We start from the raw sequence: 5,932 nt of genomic DNA, 5'->3' as shown, positions 1-5,932 counted from the left end.
CTTTAACTTTAGCTTCCTAAAGTGATGCTCCTGCTGCTTCTCCAAATTTACCAACATCGACTGTAAGCTTTGTTTTCATGGTCTGCTTTGCTCTTTCTGCAGCACCTCAATATCATAAAAGCACCAAAAAAAATAACGTTCTGACTCACTAGCTTCTCAGACTTTTCTCTCTGTCTTGTCTGTGTCCAACTCACTCAAGTTGTGCTGAGACATGTCCCCTCTGCTGCAGCAGAAGAGAGAGAGGGGAGATAGAGAACACGCTGGTTTGTGTATATTTATTGATACCAAATGTTCCTACAGTCCTAAAACATCGATTCAATGTATGTTATCGATATCAAGTCGCAATCACACAACAGGTGAATAACAGCTGATTCCACTAATTGTTGACGTACCACCACGTGACTCACATTGCCGTATGTCACCTTAGTAGCCACGCTACAAACAATACTAAGTTAGCTGGCACCTAATTCAACAGTGTACCTATCTGGGCCCCCTGCAAAACATACTCCAAGTTTGCAGTAGATCTGAGACTCTTAGGACCCATGGAAACCCTGTATTAGGGTGGTATTGAGAGCTCAATCCCCCGCATGGTTGTAGTGGAGGCACAAACGCGTCACTGTGTCCATGTTCGGACACCACCCGCTGCTATTGGCCATATCCGGACACTTCCGACGTCACGCACTTTCCCGTCTTTTCGCGGTACTTTTAATTTGCAATTATCGTCCAAACTGTAAGTACAATTGATTTATACCCATTAAACAATCTATGTATGGATTTTCGTGTATGTACACGGACATTTACATGTCTAATTAGTATATGAAAGTGACTTTGATGATGGAAAGTAGTAAGAACGCTCGGGCGACGCTCGGGCGACGATCTTTCACTGTAAAATGTTTATATTTTTACTGTACAGCTGGTATGATTTAGCGTTAGCATGAGTGTGCATTTTTTTTGCTAGTTTCAACACGGCACTGTCTAGGCAGTACGTATGTTTATAAGCCCAGCAACATCAAGTTTATTCATATATTAGCTATCAACTGCATGTGTATTAGCTATCAACTGCATGTGTAATAGAGAGGGGATATTGTGTTAAAAGCCAGTAGTGGTAAATGTGGTTATCAGAATCAGAATAAGAATCAGAAATACTTTATTGATCCCCGAAGGGAAACTCTGTATCACAGTAGCACCAGTAGTATGAAGACAGAGACGGAGCACTGCAACAGGCAGCTCGCACTTTTCAGCGCATGCGCACACTTCACTTCAGATGCATCAGAAACAGAATCAATCAGCATTGTAGCAAGATAAAGTACAAGACATAACAACATAACATAATGCAAGACAACACACAGTTCATGTGGACACATGAAGGAATTTTTTGAGGTGGCATATAGAGGGTGCGAGAAACACAGAAACGAGGCAGACATATGGATGTGGGGCGGGATGGGGGAGGGAGTGTATGGTGTGTGTGTGAGATAGTGAGTTGCATGTGCAATGTGCGCGTCAAACTGTCTGTGTTGTTAAAAGCTTAGTTCATCGGCGTGACCTTGAAGAGATAACCAGAGCACAGGACGAGATAGAAGGCCAGCTGCTGGTTGTTTTCCTGCTCGGGTGAAGGGTGGCGGGGAGGGGGGGTGTGGGTAGTTAATCAGTTGCAGTCCAATTTAGGGTGACTCGGTAGAATTTATCCAAATCAATGTCCATCAATTATTTGTCACCGACCTCAGCGTCATGCGAGCATCCATATCACGTAGTGATTTTTGCAGTCCATCTACCTTCTCTGCCAGTCCGGTGGTCACACGAAGCAACTCCACCGACTGGGCCCTGTTGGTATCAATCCCCTTCTGCGCTTCCACGGTCCGGTCTGAGATGTTACGAGACAGTTCACTGGACTGGTTAGCCCTTAGATGTAAAACCTTCATCCCCTCAACCACTCCGTGTAGGCACTCTTTAAGTTCCCCAGACAGCTTGTGGGTGAATTTGCTGGCGGCTGTCTTACCAATTTTCCGATAGGTCAGTGAGACCCCAAGGCCGATGATCAGGAGCCCCACCAACAGAATTCCAATTATCCAAATGTCTTCAACGTCCTCCACAGTGAGAACGTCCAGGCAGACCACCTGCCACTCCCGGGAATAGGAATCGCGAGCGTAGCCTGCAGGGAACGTCCCGCTGGGGCAATTCGGCTCACCCGGAGAAGCATGTTTAGATGAAAAAATCTTGTCAATAGCGCTGAGTGACCAGTTAATCAATTCCATATTCGAATGTCTCAGGAAAACAGCAGGCAGGGGACAAAGAGAAAAGAAAAAGATTCCACAAGACAGGGTAGACAGACTGGGAAGGAGCCAAGCTAAGATAAGAGGGGAGAGGAGGAAAAACACGTCTGCTCTCGCCAGAAGCAGGAAGAAGAAGCTATAACTTTATAGCTAGATTAACCTCCAATATAGCTAGCTATTGCATATATAGACAAAGATTGAATGTTATTTGGAGCTCAATGTTTGTAACTCAGTTAGCTTACTCTTGTTTTTGGCTGCATAAAAAGAAAGAAAAGTGAGTCAGAAAGTCAGGAATAAAGACAGAGACAGAAGCAGAAAAAGAGGATAGAAGAGAAAAGGAAAAAAAAGAGAAACAGTTTAAAAAAGAAGTTTCCACCAAACAAGGTAGGCTGTGTGTGTGTCAAAGATTTAATGTTATTCAGAGTTCAATGTTTGTAACTCAGTTAGCTTACTCTTGTTCTTGTTCTTGGCTGCATAAGAAAGAAAAGATAATTCAGTCAGAAAAGTCAGGAATAAAGACAGAGACAGAAGCAGAAAAAGAGAGGAGAGAAGAGAAAAGGAAAAAAAAGAGGAACGTATAAAAAAAGAAGTTGCCACCAAACAAGGTAGGCTGTGTGTGTGTGTGTGTGTGTGTGTGTGTGTGTGTGTGTGTGTGTGTGTGTGTGTGTGAGTGAGAGAAAATTGTATTTCCTTTACAGGAGCAACAGGATGCCAAAAGAAAAGGTGGTTGAAGGTAAGTATTTTTTGTTCATGTAATGCGACAATTTCTACATTTTATCAACCATATTATTAAACAAGATGTGACATGCCTAACCTAATTTTTTGAATTTGAGTGTATTTCTAACAAGAACATGTACGTGCATTTGCAGATGCCCAACATCAGGCAGATGAGGAAGAGGGAGAGGAAGACCAAAAAGTGGACCCAAGCGGCCATGGACCAGGCCAAGCAGGAAGTGGAAGCAGGCAGGCTCTCTCTACGGCAGGCAGCCGTGGAGTTTGGGGTCCCTAAGTCCAGCCTGAGTGACCGAGTCAGTGGAAGAGTGGCCTCCGATTTTTCCATCTGTCGGAGGTCACTCCTTGCCCATGCAGATGAAGACTCCCTGGTGGAGTACTGTTTGTACTCTGCTCTGCATGGGTTTCCACTGACGAAGCCTCAGGTCCTGGCCCACGCTCTGGCCATCTACAACCTCCGCCACCAGGATGCGCCGAAGAACGCGCTTGGCCAGACGTGGTGGATTAACTTCAGAGAACGGCAGAAACATCGCCTAACATCCAGGATCCCAGAATTCATTGACCGTGGGAGGGCATCCTGTGCTAAGAGGGGGCCCATCCAGGACTATTTCAGGCTCCTCACCACCACCATGGAGGAGCATGTGCTGAGGGAGAAACCCCGTCAGATTTATAACTGCGACGAGACGGGGTTTCAGCTGGACTTGAACAGAATGAATGTCATCGTGCCCCGGGGGGCCAAGCATGCATACAGGCAGGCCCAGGGAACAAGGGAGCACATCACCGTCCTGGCCTGCCTGAACGCGGCTGGGGAGGATATCCCCCCATTTATTATATACAAGGGGGGATATCCAGGGGGCCCCTACAATAAAGTAGGGGTTCCCAATGCCCTCTACGGCAAGTCGCAGGCAGGGTACATAGACAGTGAGCTGTTCAGGAAGTGGTTTGTCGGGCATTTCCTCAAGTTTGCCACCCAGGAGCGCCCGCTGCTGCTGGTGATGGATGGACATGTGTCCCACCTGGATCCGGAGCTCGTACGGGCGGCACAGAGGGAGGGGGTCATTCTCCTTTGCCTGCCACCACATACGTCTCACATCCTTCAGCCACTGGATGTGAGTTTCTTCGGACCCTTGAAGGCAGATTTCTCTGGTGTTACAGGAGATCTGTCGGCAGTGAACCACTCCTTTCTGGTTTCCAAGAAGGAGTTTTCAAGGGTCCTAAGGGACTCATACCAGAGGGTGAGGGATCGGGGGCTTGTGGTGGCTGGGTTTAGGAAGTGTGGCCTTTACCCTCTGGACCCGATGGCCATTGACTGGTCACGAGTTATGCCGTCCGTGCGTGGGACCTCCCCACCACCTCCACCAACCTCATCAGCATCTTCCTGGGCTGGGCCTGATGTAACCCACCCCATAACACCCCCACACCAGAGTGCACCTACCCACCCCATAACACCCCTGTCCCAAAGTCAACCAGCCCCTATCCCTCATCCCCAGAATCAACCTGCCTCTCCCAATCCCTACCTCTCCCACCCCCTGGTTACATCAGGCCGGATAACGGTAGACCTGGCCCACCTCCTGGCTGAAATCAATTACACGAGAAGAACTGGCAAGGTCAGGAGGAATACCACCAAGGCCAGGATACTGACAGCCCAGGAGATGTCTGACACCATCGAGGAGGTGGAGGACCGTGTTGCAAGACGGGAGGCCCAAGCTCTGGCCAGAAGAGACAGAGAGCAGCAGCGGGCCAGAGACACCGGCCCGGCAGCCACTTCCTCTACCCTGCCTAGCGGCTCCCGCCCCAGCCGCAGAAGAGCTCAGCCCCTCTGGGCTGCACCAGCAGCCAGCTCCGGCATTTCCATCGCCGGTCCCTCAGCACCCTCTGCCCCCTCTTGTGCCTCCCACGGTCCCCGGCTGCCTGCCACCAGCGGCAGACCATCCCGGACAAGCCTGCCTGCAGAGGGACACCATCTTCCATCTCCTGGTCAGCTAATTCTTTCATTCGGTCAAAATACTTGTAGTACACCATGTTATACTAATAAAATATTATTATTCTTTTAGAGCCTTCCACATCGAGGGTCCAAGGGTCCAGTTCTTCCTCTCCCTCCCACTGTAAATACTTAATATTTTCTGTTAAAAACAAGCAACATTTATATTTATGTTAGTAACATTAGCCATGGTGAAAATTAAACAAAACATTTCATTTATACAGCAGGAAGAACCAGCTCATCCTCCTCTGTTGGACCCACGACATCCACCGGTAGTGTATTCAATGTTAACAGTCTTTGTCAATCTTTTATTATATTATGTATATACTCTTAAAACACTTTTTTTGTGAGTAGGTCACACCGCTGCAAAGAGGAGACTGGAGCCGACAGTGTGGCGGTGTGGCCGGTGCAGGCAACTGGATCCTCCAGCGCCTTCCGAGGAATTGGTGTCGTGGGTCCAGTGTGACAACTGACACAAGTGGTTTCACACCACTTGTGTCAGCTGGGAGGAGGATGAGCTGACAAATTATGAATTTTGGTGTTTTTGGTGCTCCGATATTTAATTTGATATTTTATTATGTAATTTGTTTCTTTATTTTTTAAATGTTTTGCCTGTTTTTTTATTGTTATTAAATAATTATTTGTATAATCTTTTCAATCATTTTTGAACACTTGTTTTTTTCTATAAATCTTACACACTTTAGTGTATATATATATATATATATATATATATATATATATATATATATATATATATATATATATCTTGTCTTCATGCAATTGTTGTAAATGAGCATTGGTAGTAATTGGTAATATTTTTTTGCATATATTTTAAATACTTTATTGATCCCTGAAGGCTATATATATATGTGTATATGTATATATATATATATATATATATATATATATATATATATATATATATATATATATGTGTGTGTGTAGCTAG

At 46.0% G+C, this 5,932-nt stretch overlaps 1 long non-coding RNA gene across 1 annotated transcript; it reads left to right on the top strand.

The window, feature by feature from the left end:
* Nucleotides 1-5,081: 5,081 nt before the first annotated feature.
* Nucleotides 5,082-5,515, top strand: LOC116674427 (uncharacterized). Its single transcript, XR_004328098.1, has 3 exons — nt 5,082-5,107; nt 5,208-5,255; nt 5,338-5,515. It is a non-coding gene; the product is annotated as an uncharacterized LOC116674427 (long non-coding RNA).
* The last annotated feature ends 417 nt before the right edge of the window (nt 5,516-5,932 follow it).

Source organism: Etheostoma spectabile, chromosome 3 (genome assembly GCF_008692095.1).
Source record: "Etheostoma spectabile isolate EspeVRDwgs_2016 chromosome 3, UIUC_Espe_1.0, whole genome shotgun sequence".
NCBI lineage: Eukaryota > Metazoa > Chordata > Actinopteri > Perciformes > Percidae > Etheostoma > Etheostoma spectabile.
Note: the sequence above shows the minus strand (reverse complement) of the source record. Positions and strands in the feature narration are given on the sequence as shown.